Consider the following 26,220-nt stretch of genomic DNA (forward strand, 5'->3'; position numbering starts at 1 on the left):
TTCAGGGAGTGTATTGCAATTTGCATTTTTCCTAACTATACAAACCTGAGGTCCTTTAACAATAGGAAGGTAACTAGCGGCAGCTGGGACGGTCGTAAGCTTCGAACAAGGGGAGAACGGTAGTTAACTGCTTGTCCGATCGTGCGCGTGCCCGCGCGCCTGAGAGGTGAAGAATCACTTTTGCTTTAGGCCCATGCAAAGGGTTGCAGAGTGAGGGGTGGCATGAGGTGGGACTACATATATGTAAAGGACCTCAGGTTTGTATAGTTAGGAAAAATGCAATTTTCGACAAATTGTCATTTGTTCCGATACGTAATACAAACCCTCGGTCCTTTAACAATAGGAAGACTCACTTATTGGTGGGAGGAATCCGAGTCTTTTTGGTGAACAGACTGGTGTTCGTCCAACCCTGGAATGCCTCCCTGATCGTAAGAGCGAGGGAGGGATCCAAGCCTCTGTCCGATTGATCGGGGTGTGCACCGCAGGATCAATGATCAGACCTCTGGCCAAGTACTAAGAGAGGCAAGCGTATCTCTTCTTCGTACCAGCAAGCAAGAACTTGCTTCCTGTTTGCAAGAGACAATCATAAAATTAATGGTTTGTCTCAAGTTGGCATCCACTTCCTCCCCTTGTTGAGGAAGTGGTGGATATTTACTCCTATCCCTACTGAAAGGGATAGGATGGTGCTCTATTGAGTAGCTCACCTGCATCTCGTCCTTACCCAGCAGGGTGACGACCGTATCCCTCTACCCAGAGGTAGAGGGGAGAAAAAGATAGGAAGAGGAGCCAGTCACACTCTCATTCACTCATCCATTCTTACAGTCACACCAGGACTCGATGCTGTTCAGCCTGCGAGGGTATGGGTTAATTACACCACCGGGTGGAGAAACCACCACGGGTCCCAAGGAAAAAGATCCAAGGACCTGTGGGCAATATCCCGAAGGTAGAAGGAGGTGCATGCGGTCCGGTTGGACCAGGGCCCTGCCTTCACTACCTGCACCACGGAGAAGTTCTTGCGGAACGCGAGAGAATGACGAAGAGGCGTCCACACTCATCCTGGGTGTCGAGTTTCTTCAGACAGCTCCGTCGCACCTTCACAGGACAAAGCAGCATAGCCTTCGTATCGGAGGCGGTGAAGTCCATTAGGGAGGGTATTGTGAAGGACTCGAACTAATCGTCAGGGACCGAAGGGTTCTGAGTCTTCGCTACGAAGATCGGTACAAAATCGAGTGTCACAAATCCCCATCCCCTGTATGCTTGACTTCGCAGGAAAAGTCATGCAGTTACCTCAGACGAAAAGAAGGGAATAGTCGTATGACCTATCCCTCTTCTCGACTTTGGTGATGTCCAGTACCCATACTGACAAGCTATTAAGACAAAGTAATGATTGCTCTGGAACAACCGAACTGAGTCCACAGCGTAGTTCGTAACTGACTCGGGCGCTCTGACAGCTGCCAACCGACTGGTTCGGAATCGGTAGTGAGGCAAGTTGTCCAAGCATCCGGGCAAGTCACGTGACCTTCGCCCTTTAAAGGGTTATGCCGAGAGACCAAACAAAAAATGTATTTGTTTGTCACCGATGCCGGACGGCGCGGTGATGATTCTCTTAATGCATATGCTCAAAAGGCGAAAGTCAATTGCCTTCTAAAGACCGAGGTCCCTGACAGCAAGACACTCTCATAGACGTTGAATCTCACCTAAGGAGAAACAACACTATGTGCTGTTGAAGACGAAGGTAGACATTGAATACAACCTACGTCTTCCAGCTGAATCGAGAGAAGGAATCTCAAGATTCTGAACTTGTGCTTACAAATGACTGAAAACGCTAACCGCTATTTCATTGCTGTCCGGTGAGGAGTCGTAGTTGCAATGAAAGCGGGGCGTTCTCAGTAATGAAAGCACTTCCTGAAGAACTGCTTCTTATGGGCTGAACGTTTGGAAGTAGAGCTGGCAGGTCTGGGAGGAGACGATGTCTTCAATACATCTGCTAATCCGCGGTGAACAATGAACAATTGCACACCTCCGAATACGAGTTATTTTGAGGACAAACTCAGATTCCGCAAAAATCATTTGCATTATCGCAGTGCGATGCAGCAAGAGACTATTACAGAATTCTGTTACCGTGCGGTAAACAGAAAGATGAAAGTCGAAGAGATATCTCTGTTTTAAATTCTCGCAATACCGAAGACGATGAATATGAGTGTCACAGCAGTAGAAGGTCATTCATGTATGCGAGAATCCCCGTTAATCAGAGACCTAAGTCCGTGATTGTTGGGCAGAGATACGGTTGGTAGTCAATCAAAGCAGAGGAGAAAGACATAGCCGACCGTTCATCTCGAGGCGGCAGCTGGCACTGAGTTGCCTCGGGCAGTTCAATACACAGTAGCTGTCGCCGACTCGTCATCCTCAGTTGCCAGGTAATCCATTTCACGAAGGAATGCGTTCGGCTAGAACCACCGAGCATAAAAAGATATGCTCGAGCAATTATATTTATGCGTGACAAAACCATAAGTATATAAAATTGAAACTGGAATCTCCAGGGAGGTTGCAGGCAACCCCGAGTTGCAGTTCAATTAGAATACTCCTCGTCTAAGTCGCAATCCGTAGAGTAACCAGGATATGCGCCTACCCCTCAGACCATTCAACTGCTTAGCAGAATCATGTCGCGAGGTTAATATACGTAGTATATTTGTAGGATTCTGAACAACGATCTCCATCCTAAATTCTTTCCCTTCAAGAAAACAAAATGACAATTTGTCGAAAATTGCATTTTTCCTAACTATACAAACCTGAGGTCCTTTAACAATAGGAAGTAGCTAGCGGCAGCTGGAACGGTCGTAAGCTTCGAACAAGGGGAGAACGGTAGTTAACTGCTTGTCCGACAGTCGCGCGGCAAATCACTTTTGCTTTTGGCCCATGCAAAATACACAGAGTGAGGTGGGGTGGCATGAGGAGGGACTATATGTAAAGGACCTCAGGTTTTGTATAGTTAGGAAAAATGCAATTTTCGACAAATTGTCATTTGTTCCGATACGTAATACAAACCATCGGTCCTTTAACAATAGGAAGACTCACTTCTTGGTGGGAGGAATCTGAGTCTTTTGATGAACAGACTGTGTTGTCCATCCCTGGAATGCCTCCCTGGTCGTAAGAGAGCAGGGAGGGATCCAAGCCTCTGTCCGATTGATCAGGGTGTGCACCGCAGGATCAATGGTCAGACCTCTGGGCGAGTACTAAGAGAGAGGCAAGCGTATCTCTTCGTACCAGCAAGCAAGAACTTGTTCCTGTTTGGCAAGAGGCAACATAAAGTATGGGTTGTCTCAAGCTGGCATCCACTTCCTCCCCCTTGTTGGAGGAAGTGGTGGATATACGCTCCTATCCCTAGTGAAAGGGATAGGATGGGGCTCTGTTGAGTAGCTCACCTGCATCTTGTCCTTATCCAGCAGGGTGACGACCGTGCCCTCTCTAACCAAAGGTAGAGGGGAAGAAAAAGATGGGAAGAGGAGCCAGTCACACTCTCATTCACTCATCCATTCTTATAGTCACACCAGGACTCGATGCTGTTCAGCCTGCGAGGGTCTGGGTTCGCTACACAACGTGTTGAGCAGCCACCACGGGTCCCAAGGAAAAGGTATCCAAGGACCTGTGGGCAATATCCCGAAAGGTAGAAGGAAGGGCATGTGGTCTGGTTGACCAGACCCCTGCCTTCAGTACCTGCGCCACGGAGAAGTTCTTGCGGACAAGGCAGCATCTCCTTCGCATCGAAGGCGGTGAAGTCCATTAGGGAGGGTATTGTGAAGGACTCGAACCAATCGTCAGTTACCGAAGGGTTCTGAGTCTTCGCTACGAAGATCGGTACGAAATCGAGCGTCACAAATCCCCATCCCTTGTGCTTGACTTCTCAAGAGAAGTCATGCAGTTACCTAAGACGAAAAGAAGGGAATAGTCGTATGGACCTATCCCTCTTCTCGACTTTGGTTATGTACTACAGTACTCATACTGACAAGCTATTACGACGAAGTAATGATTGCTCTGGAACAACCAGAACTAAGTCCACAGCATAGTTCGTAACTGACTCGGGCGCTCTGACAGCTGCCGACTGACTGGTTCGGAATCAGTAGAGGCAAGTTGTCCAAGCATCCGGGTAAGTCAGTGACCTTCGCCCTTTAAAGAGTTATGCTGAGAGACCAAACAAATAAAATATTTGTTAGTCACCGATGCCGGACGGCACGGCGATGATTCTCTTAATGCATAAGCTCAAAAGGCGAAAGTCAATTGCCTTCAAAAGACCGAGGTCCCTGATGGCAAGAAAATCTCATAGACGTTGGATCTCAGCTTAAGGAGAAACAACACTATGTGACGTTGAAGACGAAGGTAGGCAATGAATGCAACCTACGTCTTCCAGCTGAATCGAGAGAAGGAATCTCAAGATTCTAAACCTGTGCTTACAAATGACTGAAAAGCGCTAACCGCCATTTCATTGCTGTTCGTTGTGCAATGAAAAGCGGGCGTTATTCAGTAATGAAAACACAGGGGAGTGCCGCTTGAAGAACTGCTTCTCATGGGCTGAACGTTTGGAAGTAGAGCTGGCAGGTGTGGGAGTAGGCGATGTCTTTCAATACATCTGCTAATCCGGGGTGAACAATGAACAATTGTACACCTCCGAATACAAGATATTTTGAGGACAAACTCAGATTCCGCAAAAATCATTCGCATTATCGGGATACGATGCAGCAGAGACTATTTCACAGAATTCTGTTACCGTGCGGTAAACAGAAAGATGAGAGTCGAATAGATATCTCTGTTTAAAATTCTCGCAATACCGAAGACGATGAATACTAGCGTTTCACAGCAGTAGATGGTCATTCATGTATGAGAGAATCCCCGTTAATCAGAGACTTAAGTCCGTGATTGTTGGGCAGAGATACGGTTGTTATTCAATCCAAGCAGGTGAGAAAGACATAAAAAACACCGTCTATCTCAAAGCGGCAGCTGATACTGAAATGCCTCGGGCAATTCAATACGCAGTAGCTGTCGCTGACTCGTCATCCTGAGTTGCCAAGTAATCCTTTCCACGAAGGAATGCGTTCGGCTAGAACCACCGAGCATAAAAAGATATGCTCGAGCAATTATATTTAAGCGAAACGAATTTTTTTTTTTTTTTTTTTTTTTTTTCGGTAAATATAAAAGCTTAAATGGTGTTGTTGTGACAACACCATAAGTATATAAAATTGAAACTGGAAACTCCTGGGAGGTTGCAGGCAACCCGGGTTGCAGTTCAATTAGAATACTTTTCGTCTAAGTCGCAATCCGTAGAATAACCAGGATATGCGCCTACCCTCGGACCATTCAACTGCTTAGCAGAATCATGTCGCGAGGTTAATATACGTAGTATATTTATAGGATTCTGAACAACGATCTCCATCCTAAATTCTTTCCTTCCAGAAAACAAAATAAGGATTGGGATTGATTGGACCACCTTCGTTCTCTATTAAAGAGAGTGAAGGAGAAGTCTTCCTCGAAGGAAAGCTCAATGGTGAACAGAATACTAAGACGATAGTTCCAGCCAAACTGGATATTCCCGTCCGTTCTTCTCTATTCCAGGTTGGTCGCCTACTGTGAGATAGTCTTCTTTCAGCAGCAGTCTTCTTCCTAATGCTAGAAATCCAGGATTCGAGCATAGGCGAGGTTCCCGATTATCGTGTAACATATCGGGATTCTCGTCTCGCTCACTTTGGACCGTGGTCTCGCCTAAGTGTTTGGAGATCGTAAGAAACTCTAACACTCTGAATGCGCTAGAAATTCCGTAGAATTCTAAGCAGTCTGCGAAACCACCACCGAATTCGTCAAACGATATCGGCTGGTGGTCCTCTCGATTCCCGTAGAAATCGAGAATGGGGCAGGATCCCTCCTCAACGACCGGGGCTTACGTCAGGTAGGACCCGAAGGTCCCCCCTGGTAGCGCAGTCCCCAACGTGGGATCCTACAGAGAAATCTCGTAGGATCCTTCCCCTTTCCTCGTAGCCGTAAGGAGAGAGGGAATGGGGGAGGAATTGGATACTCGCTCGCCTTCCCAGTGAACTAGCAGTTGGAGAAGAGTAGGAGCAGCCATCGCCTTGCGGCGATGGCCTCTCAGAGTCTGGGAAAAACGTATCGTCAGGAGAAAAACGTTTTCCCGAGGAGGGTTACGAACTCTCACTGTAGGTAAGGGTCTGCCGCCACTGTGAACGTCGTCTGGGTGGGGCTGATCGACACCTGACAGGAGAGAGCCGATACCGTCCTCCGACTCATTCCAGTCCTCGTCGAGGTCGAAACCTCTCAGGAGGACCGAAGGAGTATTTAAATACGGTGTCCGAAGACACGTAGAAACGCCGCTGTCGCAGTAGAGGAGGTGGAAGTAGCTTGATCGACCGGCCAGAACTGAGAGAGCCTTCTTGTCCGGAGACGAGAGACTCTGGTTCAAGACAGAATCGGCAAGCTCCGATCGCAGCAAACCCACCGTCGGTTTGGGTTCCCTCTCGGGCCCCAAAACGACTCGAGCAGAGACATGGGCTCTGCTGGTGGGAGCGGCGATTCTTCCCCGCCGGTCGTTGTGCTGACGAATCAGTGCAATAACCTGGGTAAAGTTACTCTGAATCTCGGAAGTTACAGCGTCTTGAGGAGTAGGACCGTCAGTCCCTCCAACAAGAGCAGCTCCCAGGACCTCTCCCCTTCAGAAGAAGGGCCAGCAACAGATCCCTGACGGTTGCCTCCAATCACTTGCGCGTACGTCCTGGTTGGTCCTAAGACCAACCTGGCACGTGCGGCGTCGTGACGGATCGTAGCGGCGCATCTCTCACGATCACTCCTATATACCTCGCTCTTCCTGGCGTATGCCGAGGAAGTTGAAGGTATCGGAGAGACAGAACTGACGCTACCCCCTCTCCCCCTGACGGTCGCCTCCAATCACTTGCGCGTACGTCCTGGTTGGTCCTAAGACCATACGTGGCACGTGCGGCGTCGTGGACGGGATCGTGAGCGCGCACCTCTCACGATCACTCCTAGCTACCTCGCTCTTCCCGGTGTAAGCCGAGGAAGTTGAAGGTAGTGGAGAGACAGACCTGACGCTCCCCCCCCGCTCGCTGGCAGGACAAGCGTACGTGGGGGGGCTGCAGCCGATCACCAACCCGCGGTGGGGATCGATCTGCAGGCCTGGCCGTGCCGCTCACCTGTGGCGAGCGGCTCGACTGAGAAAGTCGACGCTGATGTCTAGCTTGTCAGGCGAGCTGTTGCTGGTTACCGCTCTCGCCCGTCCCGATGGGAGCGGCGTCAGGTGACCTGCTAGGCTCGTTGTCGCGGTGAGACCGGCGAGCGTCCTCTCGGGCGCTTCGAGCCGCTGGTATCAGCCGGGGGCGGTGGTACCGACGACCGGCGGGGACCCCTTCCTCGCCTCAACCCGTGGCTGGTCAGCGACCGTCGTCCACACCACGAGCATGCAGCCTGGTCGCTGCGAGAGCGTCCACTGGCCTAGCGAGAGTCGTCTGCACGACACTCGCCAGTCTTCTGCTCCGCGCTTCGGTCCTTGGCGGCGAGCGAGCTCGAGTGTCAAGACTTTGGCTGGACGGTCTCCCGCGAGAGACCGTCCACTCGGTACGGTCTCGCTAACGAGAAGCCGAGGCGGATCCTGGTTTAGCGGCAGAACCGCTTAAAACCAGGCGAGGAAGTGCCAGCCGAAGCTGGTACTCCTCTGGTCCCCGTCTTCTTCTCCTTGGTAGAAGAAAAGACGGGCCCTGTTCCCGGGGAGAGGGGCAGGAGGACCAGCGAAGAGCTCCCCCCGAATCGCCGGAGCGAGACGGGCCCTTAGAAGGTCCCGAAGGAGCCTTCTTAGGGGGGCGGGAAAACCCAGGGGGGGGGGGGGGTTACACAGCTGGTCGCTGCTAAGAGCGCCGCTGGCCTGGGCAAGAGTCACCTGAGCGTCTCTCACCCGCCTTCTGCTCCGTGCCGCGTCTTGGCGCCGAGCGAACTCTGGCGCCGAAACTTGGCTGCCACGGTCTCCCGAGGGAGAACGTACACTCGGGATCTCTCGCGAACGAGAGACCGAGCCGGAAACCTGGCGTAGCGGCATCGCCGCTAGCACCAGGCGAGGAAGTACCAGAGCTAACCGATACTCCTCTGGTCCCCGTCTATCTCTTCCTTAACGGAAGGGGAGACGGGCCCCGCTCCCGAAGGAGCAGGAGGACCAGCAGAAGGAACCCCCCGTCCCACCGAGGTGGGACGGGCCCTTTAGAAGTTCGAAGGAGACTTCTTAGGGGGGAAGGCAGCCTTCTTCTTCTTCGGCTTATGGGCCCCTTAGAATTCGTCAAAAGGGGAAGAGGCAGCAGCAGACGATGAAGACGAAGATGACAGCTTCCTCTTCTCCTCTTCCTCGGTCAGCTCTCGCAGACAGTCGTCAGGTCCTCCATCCAGGAGGGAGCCGGGGCAGTTGCCGAACCCCAGCAACAGGGCCCGACTGCACCTGTCCCGGAAGGACCTGGGACTGGGGAAGACACACTGTGGGCAGGACCAGCATGGACAGGATAGGAATCAGGAGCGACAGGAACAGCCAACCAGCTCAGGAGCGGCATGAACAGCGGCAGCGGTAGACCCAGAAGGGACAGCCAAGCCAACAGCGGGAATCACATCAGCGGCAGGTACGGCAGGCCCAGCGATCGCCTCGTAGAATCATCGGCAGCCAGCGGAACCCTGGGTCCTGGCGGCCGGTCCAGGGTGGGCGAGCTGCTGGAACAGCGGAAGTCTGGGGCAGGCAACACGAAGAAGCAGGCTGCGGCGGCAACCCCACCTCGGTGCGGCTGCGGCCTAGTAGCGGCAGACGGCGTCATCGACACAGCATGGGAGTGTAGACCAGGAGGGGGGGGAGCAGCATAAGCGGCCGTGGTAGTAGAGTTGGAGACCGCCCCAGACCTCGCTAGACGCTGCAGCAGCCCGGGTGGATGCTAGGCACGCCCTGCCGTCGCGGTGGTCCATACCTGTCCAAGGTCGTCTCCCAAACGGATGTAGCACCTGCGGTAACATAGATAAGATTAGTAAGAGGGGTTCCCTCACGCACGGGGGGAAAGACATGCCCCCCACCCCGAACGCAAGGAAGACCCCAAATACAAAATACAACGAAGAAGCTGAGCGGGGGGCAGGAAGGAAGACGAAGAATCGGATACCAAGGGAGTCGCGGGAGAGCTTTCCGACGACTTCCTGGCAGACCTTCGCTTCCCCTCCCCACGCACAGCAGTGAAAAGTAATATGAAAATGAAACAGAATACTGCCCTTGCGATTCACTTCATAGAACTTAAAGGGGAAAAGATCAATTCCCGGGTAAGAACGGAAACTTGATCCAATAATATGATGCTATCATAAAATATATATGAAATGAACGAATACTGCACTTGCGATCATTTCACATAAAAAAAATCGTAAGGATCAATTCCCGGGTAAGAACGAAAATTGATCCAAAATTAAAATTTCATGCAAATAAATAAATGAAAATGAAAAGAATATTGCAATTGCGAATCCACTTTCATTGCATTCTATTATACAAAATTAAAAGGCTCGTGCCGAGCGCAAACACACTCTCAGTAACGAACGCACAGGCAAAGGGCATATAATGAAAAGAGTACTTACATTTTTCAATTCATGAAAAGAGAGGAAATCGCCGCATCTACGGCATAACTCCATGTTGGTTCATAATTAAGTAATGAAAATGAAAAACAGTGTACTTACAGTTTCATTTTCAAGTCAAACAAACCATTAGTAGAAATGACAATTTGTCGAAAATTGCATTTTTTTTTTCCTAAACTATACAAACCTTGAGGTCCTTTAACAATAGGAAGGTAACTAGCGGCAGCTGGGACGGTCGTAAGCTTCGAACAAGGGGAGAACGGTAGTTAACTGCTTGTCCGATCGTGCGCGCGACCCGAGAGGTGAAGAATCACTTTTGACTTTAGGCCCATGCAAAAAGTTGCAGAGTGAGGGGTGGCATGAGGTGGGACTATATGTAAAGGACCTCAGGTTTGTATAGTTAGGAAAAATGCAATTTTCGACAAATTGTCATTTGTTCCGATACGTAATACAAACCCTCTCGTCCTTTAACAATAGGAAGACTCACTTCTTGGTGAGGAATCTGAGTCTTTTTGGTGTGAACAGACTGGTGTTCGTCCAACCTGGAGTGCCTCCCTGGTCGTAAGAGCAAGGGAGGGATCCAAACCTCTGTCCGATTGATCGGGGTGTGCACCGCAGGATCAATGGTCAGACCTCTGGGCCAAGTACTAAGAGAGAGGCAAGCGTATCTCTTCGTACCAGCAAGCAAAGAACTTGTTCCTGTTTGCAAGAGACAATCATAAAATGATGGGTTTTGTCTCAATTTGGCATCCACTTCCTCCCCCTTGTTGGAGGAAGTGGTGGATATTTATCCTATCCCTACTGAAAGGGATAGGATGGTGCTCTATTGAGTAGCTCACCTGCATCTCGTCCTTACCCAGCAGGGTGACGACCGTGTCCCTCTACCCAAAGGTAGAGGGAAGAAAAAGATGGGAAGAGGAGCCAGTCACACTCTCATTCCTCATCCATTCTTACGGTCACACCAGGACTCGATGCTGTTCAGCCTGCGAGGGTCTGGGTTAACTACACAACGTGTTGAGCAACAATCACGGTTCCCAAGGAAAAAGATCCAAGGAACTGTGGGCAATATCCTGAAGGTAGAAGGAGGTGCATCGCGTCCGGTTGGACCAGGCGCCTACCTTCATTACCTGCGCCACGGAGAAGTTCTTGCGGAACGCGAGAGAAGAATGATGAAGAGGCGTCCACACTCATCCTGGGGCGTGTCGAGTTTCTTCAGACAGCTCCCGTCGCACCTTCACAGGACAAAGCAGCATAGCCTTCGTATCGGAGGCGGTGAAGTCCATTAGGGAGGGTATTGTGAAGGACTCGAACCAATCGTCAGTTACCGAAGGGTTCTGAGTCTTCGCTACGAAGATCGGTACGAAATCGAGCGTCACAAATCCCCATCCCTTTGTGCTTGACTTCTCAAGAGAAGTCATGCAGTTACCTAAGACGAAAAGAAGGGAATAGTCGTATGACCTATCCCTCTTCTCGACTTTGGTTATGTACAGTACTCATACTGACAAGCTATTAAGACGAAGTAATGATTGCTCTGGAACAACCGAACTAAGTCCACAGCATAGTTCGTAACTGACTCGGGCGCACTGACAGCTGCCGACTGACTGGTTCGGAATCAGTAGAGGCAAGTTGTCCAAGCATCCGGGTAAGTCACGTGACCTCGCCCTTTAAAGAGTTATGCTGAGAGACCAAACAAATAAAATATTTGTTAGTCACCGATGCCGGACGGCACGGCGATGATTCTCTTAATGCATAAGCTCAAAAGGCGAAAGTCAATTGCCTTCAAAAGACCGAGGTCCCTGATGGCAAGAAAATCTCATAGACGTTGGATCTCAGCTTAAGGAGAAACAACACTATGTGACGTTGAAGACGAAGGTAGGCAATGAATGCAACCTACGTCTTCCAGCTGAATCGAGAGAAGGAATCTCAAGATTCTAAACCTGTGCTTACAAATGACTGAAAACGCTAACCGCCATTTCATTGCTGTTCGTTGTGCAATGAAAGCGGGGCGTTATTCAGTAATGAAACACAGGGGAGTGCCGCTTGAAGAACTGCTTCTCATGGGCTGAACGTTTGGAAGTAGAGCTGGCAGGTGTGGGAGTAGGCGATGTCTTTCAATACATCTGCTAATCCGGGGTGAACAATGAACAATTGTACACCTCCGAATACAAGATATTTTGAGGACAAACTCAGATTCCGCAAAAATCATTCGCATTATCGGGATACGATGCAGCAAGAGACTATTACAGAATTCTGTTACCGTGCGGTAAACAGAAAGATGAGAGTCGAATAGATATCTCTGTTTAAAATTCTCGCAATACCGAAGACGATGAATACTAGCGTTTCTCAGCAGTAGATGGTCATTCATGTATGCGAGAATCCCCGGTTAATCAGAGACTTAAGTCCGTATTGTTGGGCAGAGATACGGTTGTTATTCAATCAAAACAGGTGAGAAAGACATAAACAACCGTCTATCTCAAAGCGGCAGCTGATACTGAAATGCCTCGGGCAATTCAATACGCAGTAGCTGTCGCTGACTCGTCATCCTGAGTGCCAAGTAATCCTTTCAACGAAGGAATGCGTCGGCTAGAACCACCGAGCATAAAAAGATATGCTCGAGCAATTATATTTAAGCGAAACGAATTTCGGTAATTATAAAAGCTTAAATGGTGTTGTTGTGACAACACCTAAGTATATAAAATTGAAACTGGAAACTCCTGGAGGTTGCAGGCAACCCGGGTTGCAGTTCAATTAGAATACTTTTCGTCTAAGTCGCAATCCGTAAAATAACCAGGATATGCGCCTACCCCTCGGACCATTCAACTGCTTAGCAGAATCATGTCGCGAGGTTAATATACGTAGTATATTTGTAGGATTCTGAACAACGATCTCCATCCTAAATTCTTTCCTTCAAGAAAACAAAATAAGGATTGGAGATCGACCACCTTCGTTCTCTATTAAAGAAAGTGAAGGAGAAGTCTTCCTCGAAGGAAAGCTTCAATGGTGAACAGAATACTAAGACGATAGTTCAAGCCAAACTGGATATTCCCGTCTGTTCTCCTCTATTCCAGGTTGGTCGCCTACTGTGAGATAGTCTTCTTTCAGCAGCAGTCTTCTTCCTAATGCTAGAAATTCCAGGAATTCGAGCATAGGCGAGGTTCCCGATTATCGTGTAACATATCGGGGATTCTCGTCTCGCTCACTTTGGACCGTGGTCTCGCCTAAGTGTTTGGAGATCGTAAGAAACTCTAACACTCTGAATGCGCTAGAAATTCCGTAGAATTCTAAGCAGTCTGCGAAACCCCCACCGAATTCGTCAAACGATATCGGCTTGGTGGTCCTCGTCGATTCCCGTAGAAATCGAGAATGGGGCAGGATCCCTCCTCAACGACCGGGGCTTACGTCAGGTGGACCCGAAGGTCCCCCCTGGTAGCGCAGTCCCCAACGTGGGATCCTACAGAGAAATCTCTGTAGGATCCTTCCCCTTTCCCTCGTAGCCGTAAGGAGAGAGGGAATGGGGGAGGAATTGGATACTCGCTCGCCTTCCCAGTGGAACTAGCAGTTGGAGAAGAGTAGGAGCAGCCATCGCCTTGCGGCGATGGCCTCTCAGAGTCTGGGAAACGTATCGTCAGAGAAAACGTTTTCCCGAGGAGGGTTACGAACTCTTACTGTAGGTAAGGGTCTGCCGCCACTGTGAACGTCGTCCTGGTGGGGCTGATCGGACACCTGACAGGAGAGAGCCGATACCGTCCTCCGACTCATTCCAGTCCTCGTCGAGGTCGAAACCTCTCAGGAGGACCGAAGGGAGTATTTAAATATGGTGTCCGAAGACACGTAGAAACGCCGCTGTCGCAGTAGAGGAGGTGGAAGTAGCTTGATCGACCGGCCAGAAACTGAGAGAGCCTTCTTGTCCGGAGACGAGAGACTCTGGTTCAAGACAGAATCGGCAAGCTCCGATCGCGGTCATACCCACCGTCGGTTTGGGTTCCCTCTCGGGCCCCAAAACGACTCGAGCAGAGACATGGCTCTGCTGGTGGGAGCGGTGATCCTTCCCCCCCGGTCCGTTGTGCTGACGAATCAGTGCAATAACCTGGGTAAAGTTTACTCTGAATCTCGGAAGTTACAGCGTCTTGAGGAGTAGGACCGTCCAGTCCCTCCAACAAGAGCAGCTCCCAGGACCCTCCTCCTTCAGAAGAAGGACTAGCAACAGATCCCTGACGGTTGCCTCCAATCACTTGCGCGTACGTCCTGGTTGGGTCCTAAGACCAAACCTGGCACGTGCGGCGTCGTGACGGGATCAGTGAGCGGCGCATCTCTCACGATCACTCCTATATACCTCGTCTTCCTGGCGTATGCCGAGGAAGTTGAAGGTATCGGAGAGACAGAACTGACGCTACCCACTCTCCCCCTGACGGTCGCCTCCAATCACTTGCGCGTACGTCCTGGTTGGTCCTAAGACCATACGTGGCACGTGCGGCGTCGTGACGGGATCGTGAGCGGCGCACCTCTCGATCACGAAATCAATCCTAGCTACCTCGCTCTTCCCGGTGTAGCCCGAGGAAGTTGAAGGTAGTGGAGAGACAGACCTGACGCTCCCCCCCGCTCGTCGCTGGCAGGACCAGCGTACGTGGGGGGCTGCAGCCGATCACCAACCCGCGGTGGGGATCGATCTGCAGGCCTGGCCGTGCCGCTCACCTGTGGCGATGCGGCTCGACTGAGCACGTCGACCCCAGGTCCCGTGCGTCAGACGAGCTGCTGCTGGTCACCGTATCCGCCCGACGGTCCCTGTGGGAGCGGCGGTCAGGTGACCTGCAGAGCTCGCTTTCGCCGTGAGGACCGGGGTGAGCGTCCTCGCGGCACGTCAAACCGCTGGTACCAGCCGAGGCTGGTACCGTCGGTCGAGGGGACCTGGGGGTGGGGGACCTCTTCCCAGCCTCCACCCGTGGACAGGCCGGTCAGAGACCGTCACGTCCACCCGAGGAGGTGGGTACCGGCTGGTCGCTGCGAGAGCGGCGCTGGCCTGGCCGCCGAGAGTCACCTGATGCGGCTCCTCGACAGTCTTCTGCTCCGTGCCTCGGTCATGACGCTGAGTGGAACTCAGGCGTCTTAACTTTGGCTGCACGGTCACCCGAAGGAGATCGTACACTCGGAACTTCTCGGCGGACGAGAAAACCGAGCCAGTACCTGGCTTAGCAGCAGAGCTGCCAAGACCAGGCGAGGTGTACCAGCGGTAGCCAGCACACCCTTGGTCCCCGTCTTCTTCTTCTTCTCAGAAGGGGAGACGGGCCCCGTTCCCGAAGGAACAGGAGGACCAGCAGAAGAACCCCCCCCGTCACACCGGAATGTGACGAGCCCTTCGAAGTTTCCCGAAGGAGTCTTCTTAGGGGGAATAACAAAACCCGGTTACCAGCTGGTCGCTGCGAGAGCGGCCGCTGGCCTGGCGAGAGTCACCTGAGCGGTTCGTCGCCAGCCTTCTGCTCCGTGCCGTGGTCTTGGCGCCGAAACTTTGGCTGCACGGTCTCCCGAGGGAGAGCGTACACTCGGGATCTCCCGCGAACGAGAGACCGAGCCGGAACCTGGCGTAGCGGCATCGCCGCTAGCACCAGGCGAGGAAGTACCAGAGCTAACCGATACTCCTCTGGTCCCCGTCTATCTCTTCCTTACGGAAGGGGAGACGGGCCCCGCTCCCGAAGGAGCAGGAGGACCAGCAGAAGGACCCCCCGTCCCACCTCGTGGGACGGGCCCTTAGAAGTTCCCGAAGGAGACTTCTTAGGGGGGGGTGGGAGGCAGCCTTCTTCTTCTTCGGCTTATGGGCCTTAGAAGTCGAAGGGGAAGAGGCAGCAACAGACGAAGACGAAGATGACACCTTCCTCTTCTTCGTCAGCTCACGCAGGACAGTCGTCAGGTCCTCCATCCAGGCCAGAGTCGGGCCTATTGCCGAAGCAACACGGCCCGACTGCACCTGTCCGGAAGGACCTGGGACTGGGGAAGACACACCATGGGCAGGAACCAGCATGGACAGGCGCGGAACCAGGAGCGACAGGAACAGCAACCAGCTCAGGAGCGGCAGGAACAGCATAAACACAGAAGGGACAGCCAAGCCAGTAGCGGGAACCACCATCAGCGACAGGTACGGCAGGCCCAGCCATCGCCTCGTAGAATCATCGGCAGCCAGCGTGGTACTGGCGGTCGGTCCAGGGGCGAGCTGCTGGAACAGCGGAAGTCTGGGGCAGGCAACATGAAGAAAACACAGGCGGCGGCGGCATACCCCTCCTCGGTACGGCGGCGACCGGCCCTAGAAGCGGCAGACGGCGTCACCGACACAGCATGGGGAGTGTAGACCAGCGGGGGGTGGGAAGCAGCATAAGCGGCCGTGAGGTTTGTAGTGGAGACCACTCCAAGGTCACCGCCCAGACCTCGCTAGACTCTGCAGCAGATCGTGGATGCTAGGCACGCCCTGCAGCGCAGTGGTCCATACCTGTCCAAGGTCGTCTCCCACGGATGTAGCGCCTGCGGTAGCACAGACAGATTAGTAAGAGGGGTTCCCTCGCGCACGGGGGGGAGACATGCCCCACCCCGAACGGAAGGAAGACCCCAAAAACAAAATACGAGGAAGCTGAGCGGGGGGGCAGGAAAGAAGACGAAGAATCGGATACAAGGGAGTCGCGGGAGAGCTTTCCGACGACTTCCTGGCAGACCTTCGCTTCCCTACCCCGCACAGCAGTGAAAAGTAATATGAAAATGAAACAGAATAACTGCACTTGCGATTCACTTCATAGAACTTAAGAGGGAAAAAATCAATTCCCGGTAAGAGCGGAAACTTGATCCATAATAATATGATGCTATCATAAATATATATGAAAATGAACAATACTGCACTTGCTATTTTCACTTCACAGCAATAAATCGTAAGGATTAATTCCCGGGCGGTAAGAGTGGAAATTGATCCAAAATTAATTTGATGCAATTAATAAATGAAAATGAAAAGAAAACTGCATTGCGAATCCACTTTCATTGCATTCTATTCATACAAAATAAGAGGCTCTTGCCGAGCGCAATCAAGCTCTCGGCAACGAACGCACAGGGCAAAAATATAATGAAAAAGTGTACTTACATCTTTCAATTACACACTTTCGCCCAAAATACATGACTCGCGCAGTGCGCCCGCCCTCGGCACCGAGACTAATTCAAGGGTTCAATTCATGAAAAGAGCGGAAATCGCCGTCTCTACGGCGATAGTTCCATGTTGATTCATAATTAAGTAATGAAAATGAAAACAGTGTACTTACAGTTTCATTTTCAAGTCAAACCAAACCATTAGTAAAAAACACAATATAAACAAAAGCATACAGACGATGAAGCGGGCAGAGAGCGATGACGAACACGTCCTTCACACCCGCGGCCGAAAGCAAAAGTGATTCTTCACCTCTCGGCGCGCGCACGATCGGACAAGCAGTTAACTACCGTTCTCCCCTTGTTCGAAGCTTACGACCGTCCCAGCTGCCGCGTAGTTACCTTCCTATTGTTAAAGGACCGAGGGTTTGTATTACGTATCGGAACAAAAGACAATATAAACAAAGCATACGACGATGAAGCGGGCAGAGAGCGATGACGAACACGTCCTTCACACCCGCCGGCCGCCCGAAAGCAAAAGTGATTTGTTTACCTCCCAGTCGCGCGGCGCGCGACTGTCGGACAAGCAGTTAACTACCATTCTCCCCTTGTTCGAAGCTTACGACCGTTCCAGCTGCCGCTAGCTACTTCCTATTGTTAAAGGACCGATGGTTTGTATTACGTATCGGAACAAATAAGGATTGGAGATCGACCGCCTTCGATCTCTAAGAAAGAGAGAGAAGAAGTCTTCCCCGAAGGAAAGCTTCAATGGTGAACAGAATAACGAAGACGATAGTTCATGCCAAACTGGATGTTCCCGTCCGCTTCTCTAATCAGGGTTGGCCGCCTACTGTGAGATATCTTCCTTCGGCGACAGTCTTCCTTCCAACGCTAAGAATTCCAGGAATTTGAGCATTCGGCGAGATCCCCGATTATCGTGGTAACAATTATCGGGAATACTCGTCTAACTTCCTTGGACAGTGGTCTCGCCATTGTGTGCTAGAAATTCTGCAGAATTCTAAGCGCCCAGCGAAACCCCCACCGGATTCGTTTAACGAATATCGGTTGGTTGTCCTCTCAATTCCCATAGAAATCGGAGATGGTGCAGGGTCCCTCCTCACGACCAGGGTTACGTCAGGGTAGGACCCGAAGGTCCCCCCGGTAGCGCAGTCCCCCAATCGTGGGATCCTACAGAGAAGTCTGTAGGATCCTACCCCTTTCCTCGTAGCCGTAAGGAGAGAGGGAAAATGGGGGAGGAAATGGATATTGCTTGCCTTTCCAGCGGAACTAGCATTTGGAGACGAGAGTAGGAGCAGCCATCCCCTTGCGGCGATGGTCTTTCCTCCCCCCCCCCCCCCCCCCCCCCCGCCCCCCCCCCCCCCTCACCCAAGAGGGTTACGAACTCGTACTGTAGGTAAGCATCTGCCACCACTGTGAACGTCGTCTGGGTGGGGCTGATCGACACCTGACAGGAGAGCCAAAACCGTCCTCTGACTCATTCCAGTCCTCGTCGAGATCGAAACCTCTCAGGAGGACCGAAGGAGGGGAAGAAGCTGCAATACTCTGAAAAAACGCCGCTGTCGCGGCAGAGGAGGTGGAAGTAGCTTGCCCGACCGGCTAGACCTGAGCGAGCCTTCTCGTCCGGAGACAAGAGGCTCTCCTGGTTCAGAACCGAGTCGAGAAGCTCTTATCGTGGCAAGCCCACTGTCAGTCTGGTTCCCTACTTCGGGCTCCAGAACAACTTGAGCTGTGACGTGGCTCTTCTGGTGGGAGCGGCGATCCGTCCCCCAGGTCGCAGGGGAAGGCGCGAAACGTGGGGGCTGAGCAGGGGGTAGGAAGGATGACGAGGTATCCGTCACCAAAGGAGTCGCTGGAGAGCTTTCCGACGACTCCTTGGCTAGCCTACGCCTCTTCCTACCCTCATACAGCACCCACTGCACCTCAGACCAATTATTACATACATCACATGGATCGGTCCGAGAGCACTCTCGCCCTCGGCACCGAGAGCATAATTCATGCGGATCTATTTCCGGAAAAGAGCGGAAGCCGCCACATTTACGCCCCTCCAGCCCAGGACACACTCTACGGGCGACCGGGGGGCGCGGCGAAAGCTCCATTTCCAGATCCATTTCAATCACTTCACTTCAATAAACAAAATGAAAAATGAACAAGAGTACTTACAATTTCATTCACTACCAATCAAACAAACCAGTGAAGAAGGAATTGTAAACAATCATCAAAGCACACGACGAAGTAGCGGGCAGAGAGCGATGACGAGCACGTCTTCACACACCACGGCCGAAAGCAAAAGTGATTCTTCACGCCGCTCGCACGATCGAACAAGCAGTTAACTACCATTCTCCCCTTGTTCGAAGCTTACGACCGTCCCAGCTGCCGCTAGTTACCTTCCAATTGTTAAAGGACCGAGGGTTTGTATTACGTATCGGAACAAATACAAATTTATACAATAGCTAGCTTGTAAAAAATATTTGATTACAAAAAACTTGATTGACAACTAAGCAGCATACCTACTATGGGTTTCAGAGACAGTGCAAGCAGGTTTTTTGGCAATATTTCTGTAACGAACACTCGTATCAGAACGAGATTTTGCTATAGTGCATTACACCCAGTGCCGTAATTTATAAGGGTATCGTGAATCACTAATCGTAAAGAATAACGACACTTGTCCTTGTACCAAGAGACAAAAACTCCATTATCCAGAAATGGATACGAACACGCGTATAAAGCTCCACCTACCCTCTAACCCCCCCCCCTCCACCCCCCCCCCCCTCCACCACCCCTTTCCTTCTTCGTTCCTTCGCCTTCCTTTCTCTCTCTCTCTCTCTCTCTTGCCAATTGGTATGTGTTCACCCTCCAAACTGGGTATAAGACTTACACAAAACGTGGAAATTGGTGAAATTAGCCTATGTATTGAAAGTATATATACATAAATATTAAAGCAATTTTATCATTACTGCATTACTATGACAACTAGAATTCATGGGAACAGTTTATAATAATGCATCAGCGTATGTGTGAGGCTCCACTAATGTGGCAACGATGATTTTGTCATTCTTAGCATGCAAACATTAAAGGTTACATTTATTTCTGGCATACAGTTATTAAAGAAAATCAAAATAGTACTACTAATATAGACTTAAACAACCAGATGTAGGCTACGACAAGGTTACCTAGAAACATTGGATTGTATCTACTTTAGAAATACTATCTGTAATTTTTTGGGGTAATTTGGTTGCAAAAAAGGGATAATAGACATGAATTAAATAAACATTTTGAAATAACAAAGTAAAGTTAAACTAAATATTGAGTAAAGTAAACAATTAAGGGAATAAAACTTTGCAGTGTCGTCATCTGCTGCTCATAACTGTTTGTGGAGTGAGCGCTTAGGAACCAAGAACAGCAACGTGGTTCAAGTGCAATGTGGAGTGAATTAAGACTAAAATGTGTATAATAACAATCAAATAGTAAGCACTGTGGAGTTTCAGTTGTGATCAGCGTTGCCGAAATGCCGAATTTTCCCCCGATTTGCCGAGAAAAAACTCTACAGGCGGAGAACCAGACCTTCAATGCCGAGAAGAAATCGGCCTCCTTGTTCATGCCGAGAAAAACTCGGCATTCTTCGAGGGGATTGATTTATCGTCTCAAATAAATTTAAATACTTATTTTTTAATTAGTTAATGTCTTTTTATGTAAGATTGGGTAAAAAATGATTATTACTACATTATTATTACATAATATATGTGTAAATGATTCTTTAAGAGATTCCACTTAATAAGCGTTGAAAACGTTCAACCCTTCAGTGACGGTAAGGAACCCTTTTATAATTGTAAAAGAACACAAACCGCTAATAGTGTTAGCAGTTGAAATACCCATGGATATCATATCTTAGTATATTATGTATGATTAGGAATGTAATTCAAACTACAAGAAAAAAAATCAAACTGTAGATAAAACTAGCAAGATTGAAATAGCTGTAACTTTTGTAATTATAATGTTATTGAATTTAATGAGTTACATAGTTGTAAAGTAATTGTAAGATATTTGATATTGTTTCCATTCATAGAATTGTAATTTGATGATAAGACATGTGATTACATTATAACTGACATGAACCATGTAGTTACAAGTGGCGTAATTACTATTCCATCACTGGTGAATCCAGGAGCTAGGCTTCATTATGGGGGGGGGGGGGGGGGGGGGGGGGGGGGGGGGGGGGGGGCTTCAAAGAAATTAGCATAAAAACAGGATATAAAATCTGGAATTAGTAAAATATATTCTCAAACATATTTGTACCCTGATATTATGACGAAAAAATAATGAAATTTTTTTTTTGTTTTTATTTATACCTATCCTTGTTGTCTATAAAGTTGATTTATAAAACTGAGTAGGTTACGTATCTACCTATAGTATATTTTGTGTGTAATTTCTATGTTTTATAAAGTTTATCTATAAAACTTAATATGTATATATCATTGTTGTTTTGGTTGTAATTGTGTATATACATAGCTAATATATACTTTTGTTGAATGATGATGAATATAAATCGATGAGGTGTTGCATAAGATTGGTTTATTTTCTTAAAGTACCCCTGGGCCATAAAATGAATTCCGTTTTCTATAAGATGCCGATTTTAGTATGCAGAGCTATCGGCAACGCTGGTTATGATGGCAGTAAGGATAAAAACCACCGATTACAAGGTAAAAATGAATTCAGTTCAAACCATGACCCCGGGAATAACAAGTTCATAGGTACTTTCACTAATGTAGGCAACAAAATGTTGTTTTATTGTGCTGATTACAACTGCAATCTTGAGTAAGATCAATAAACGTTACATAGTATAGGTAGCTATAGGCTATACGCTAACATTGTTCAAATGAGTGCTGGGAAGGTTGGGAAAGATGGTGTCCATCCGTATATATTGGATTTCAAAACTGCCTTGGAAATATATTTTACGAAGAGCGTCACATGCTTATTTAAGTTCGTATGGGGGCTTTCATTATATCACATTAAGTTGACGAAACTTCAATCTTTTGAATGGTATGCTCAGAGTTGTAATTGTATTCTTGTTTCACCAATTAAATATCGAATGAATAAGACCCGTCCACCGTGATGATAGAGGATCGTCCTTGATTGTTTACCCTAGTTTCCCAATTCTTAGAGAACCTCCTAAGCGAGTTTTGTCCCCAGGTGTACCTACAACCAATTATTATATTCTGGGGAGTGAAGTTTAATAAATGTCACAGCCGTGCTCTTTGGGCTTTAATCTATCTTATACACCCAAAAAAATGTGTATTTAGAATAAAACTTACAGTTACTTCAACACGGGTGACAGCGGTAGTAGTAGTAGTAGTAGCATTAGGGCTTGGCATTGAAACGGCTCGATTCAGTTCCTTGCTTGTTTTATTCCTCTTTTGTGTTAGTTTGAGTTTCTTCTCTCTGAAATACCACATTTCTTTTAGAAAATCTTCCCTATTCTCCAATTCCTCCCTCAGTAGATCTGCCAATAAGAATACATTAGCTACTAATTCCTCTTTATTTTCTTGATATGGTTACTGCACAAAAATATATCTATTTCTAATCTCATTTTATGCTGGACAGTAAAGTAAGAAATGTTCTAAATTTTCATTTTGTTCCTTACAGCACAATCATTTTGTATCTTCTCCTTTTATCCTATTTCTATCATTTAATCCTATTTAGTGTACCTAGTCTGGCCTTACCGATCAGCATTGGTTTTCAGTGTTGTCATTGTCATACCAGATTTCTCTTTTTTTTTTTATATTTTCTGTGGATTCTTAATGTTGACTTTTCATTCATTTCTTTCCGCCACGTTTTTCTGTCCCAGTTGTTTATTAATTCTCTTAAGGCCGCCACTAACGTTCAGTTATGCCTGCGCAGTTATAACTGAACGTTAGCGTAGACAGCCTGCACAGTTTCTAAGGAGTTAGCAGCTGTCCGACTCCGCGGACAGATAACATCTACTAATAAAGTGTGTTGAGCTGGGTTTTACTGAATTGAACAGTGTTTATACCTAAAGTGAGGATGTATTGAATTTACTCGTTTTTAATAATTATACGGAAGTCAGAATATATATTTATAATTTTGCCATTTTTCCAGGCTGTGTGTGACAGCACCATTCTTGAATGGCTTGTAGATTTCATTGATATCTATATGAATGAGACTGCTTTTGCAAGTAAAATCCAAAGGCTATCAAACAGATTAAGCCTATGTATGTATATTCGTTGTTATAAACCATATATCCAAGACAGTTTTTCAATGAGAATAAATATTTATTATGACAAAATAATGTAAAACAAGAATAGACCAAGTATATGCGGCTATTCATGATTATGCATTTCTTCTTCTTCTTCCCCGCTGATTCCCATTTTTATATGGGGTCGCCGTTTCCATCTATTTCTATCCTGTTCTTCTGCCTCATCAATTCCCTTCTCATGTAAGTCTCCACTCACACAGTCCTTCCATCCCTTTCTTGGTCTGCCTCTTCTTCTTCTTTCTTGAACCTCCATCCCCATAGTATGTCTCCCAGTGTGGTCCTCATCTCTCCTCAACAGGTGTCCATGCCATCTCAGCCTCTCCTCCTGCACTTTCTTTGATACTTCCACCACCTTAGTCGACCCCTTATGTAGTCATTTCTGATCCTATCCTCTCTTGTCACCCCAGACATCCACCTAAGCATTCTCATTTCTGCCACATCCATCCTCTGCTCTGTTTTTCTCATGCTTGCTGTTTCTGTACCATACAGCATTGCTGTTCTTACCACCGTCTTGTGAAATTTTCCTTTTAACCTCAGCGGTACTCTTTTGTCACAAAGAACTCCAGAGGCCGCTCTCCAGTTGTTCCAGCCTGCCTGTACCCGATGTTTTACTTCTTCCATACTTCCTCCAGCGTTAAAAAAAGATCCCAAATACTTAAACTTATCAACTCATTTGCTCTCCACCAAGCTGAATACTTTCTCTATCATCCCCCTCAGTAGTGGTGCACATATATTCTGTCTTAGATCTACTTATTCTCATTCCTCTGTCCTCCAGTACTTGTCTCCATCTTTCCAATTTAATTTCCAGATCTTCCCTGCTCTCTCCGTACAGAACAATATCATCCGCATACAATATGTTCCATCGTACTGCCTCCCTTACTTCCTCTATTAATACATCCATCACTATGTTAAATATAGATTATGCACCATGTATGTAAATCGTTTTTTAATTGAGAACAAAATAATATTCAACTTTCTGATTAATATTCTTAACAAATTCACATGGGACTATTTAATTCGTTTTTATCAACCACTCTTTCACTGGACATCTTACTTGACGTTTACAAAAATTTTTATGGTGTCAGCAAGCCAATCACAGCCAGAGCATTGTGTGTTGACGCCATGGCTCCTACTGAGAACTGAGGAAACCGCCTGTACGATCTGTATCATTAGTGGCGAAGATTTGCCTGCACAGTTATAACTGTGCAGGCATAAATGAACGTAAGTGGCGGGCGGTAACTGTTTGTCTTTAACTGCTTCAATTTTACTTAATTTTATGTTTAGTTATTTCATATATTCTTTTACTTGCATTATCCAGGGGGTTTTCTTGTTTTCATACTAATCCATGGCTATCTCATATAGGAGCCTATTTCCACCACTCTTCAATGTTTTTCAGGTAGAATAGTTCATTCTTTATATCTCTTGAGTGGCAGGAAGAGGCCCCTATTTCAAATCTTAACGCACGACTCACTGTGTAACTAGCAGCTTCCAAAATTGTTCTATATACTTGATTGTCTATCTTCTGAAATTCATTTTTGGTTTTCTTGTCAACTTTCATGGCTTCCATGGCATACATGAAGGAAAGCATCGCTAATCCTTTCCAATAAAATTTTCCTATTTTTACCCTGCTACAGCTTTTATTGATGACTGCATTAGCCATATTTGCCATCTGCTTTGCTTTGATTTGGACTGTTTTTTTAATCTGTTCTCTGAAGCAGTCTTTCATGTTGTTGATTGTCACTCCTAGGTATTTAATGTTTTTAACTATTTTCATTCCTCCTATGTGCTCCATATTTTCCATATCATCGATACTATACATGACGTAGTACATTGATATGCTACTCTTGTTCTTGTTTATGTTTGGCCACATTCACTCTCTGTTTCGATTAGGGTTTTTATTGCCTTTGTTATTTCTTCAAGGGTGTGTCCTAGTATTAATCCATCATCTGCATATAATAGTGCCACTATCCTTATAACTTCATTTCTGAAACCTGTTGTTGTACTTTCTAGTTTTTCTGTTTTTGGTACATTTTTAGTAGAAAGAATATGGTTGAGCCATTGCATCCCTGTCTTATTCCATTAGTTACATCTAGCTCTTTTTGTTCTATATCGTTAAAGCACAGACTTGTTACATCATTTGTATATATCTTTGCAACTGCATTTATTGCCTCTGCATGCAGCCTATATTTCATCATGACCTCTATGAGCTTTTTTTCTATTAACCGAGTCAAATGCTTTTTGGGAGTCTACTGATAGAACAAATAATGTTTGTTTGTTTGTTTGTATGGTGCCTTTACGTTGCATGGAACCAGTAGTTATTCAGCAACGGGACCAACGGCTTTATGGGACTTCCGAGAGTGAACTTCTATCACCAGAAGTACACATCTCTCACTCCTCAATGGAATGGCCGGGAATCGAACCCGCAACCACTGGGGTAGGATGCCAACACCATACCAACCACGTCACTGAGGCGCTTACAACAAAATGCAGTTCATTAATTTTTCTTATGTTTCTAATATGTTTTTCTATTTTGGTCTTCAGGCTCCCCATGAAGATTTTATATGATGCGTTTGTTAGAGCAATTGCCTAAGATCTTTGACTGTGGGGCGTTGTTTCTTGGTACTTTGTAAGAATAGTCTGAAAAGAACTGGCTTCGTTCTGTCTGGCCCAAGTGCTTTATTTGCCTTCATTTTCTCAAGTTGATATTTTACATCACCTGTTATTTTGTTTTCTTCCATGGGTTTAATTTCTGTCTTTGTTAGGTCGTACACTCCATCCATGTGTTCTCTTAAAGATATATGTTTTTTCATATGCTGTCCAAATCGCAGGGAGGAGAACGAACTAATGAACACACTGGCTCCGTTTGTCTCAAAGGAAAGCGGAAGACTTTGAAATCCAGAAGAGAAGAATCGAAGCTTCAGTCAGATTCTCAAACCTACCTTCCGCATCAAGCGTCTCAATCACTATTCATTATTGCTATGTGGAAGTAGGGAAGTGCAACAGATGTTCAAGTATGTCAAAACACCCCAGCAGAATAGTGCCAGATATGCACCGTAAATGAACTTTTCCACCAAAATTTACATGTAAAGTATTAAAGATTCTTATTCTACAAAGCCAATAAGGCACACACAGATGAGTAGGTCAAGCAAAATTCACTGCATAGAGAGAGC

At 47.7% G+C, this 26,220-nt stretch overlaps 1 protein-coding gene across 2 annotated transcripts in view; it reads right to left on the reverse strand.

Moving 5' to 3' along the window:
- The window catches only part of LOC135202171 (uncharacterized), a 103,008-nt gene extending 80,778 nt beyond the window's left edge, over positions 1-22,230 (reverse strand). Inside the window, exon 1 of one of the 2 annotated variants that reach the window (XM_064231433.1) lies at positions 22,089-22,230. The gene's annotated coding sequence lies outside the window, so the exon portion shown is untranslated. The remainder of the gene's footprint in view (positions 1-22,088) is intronic. The other variant, XM_064231428.1, reaches the window with a different exon arrangement.
- Positions 22,231-26,220: the final 3,990 nt, after the last annotated feature.

The sequence above is a fragment of the Macrobrachium nipponense genome, chromosome 23 (genome assembly GCF_015104395.2).
Source record: "Macrobrachium nipponense isolate FS-2020 chromosome 23, ASM1510439v2, whole genome shotgun sequence".
NCBI lineage: Eukaryota > Metazoa > Arthropoda > Malacostraca > Decapoda > Palaemonidae > Macrobrachium > Macrobrachium nipponense.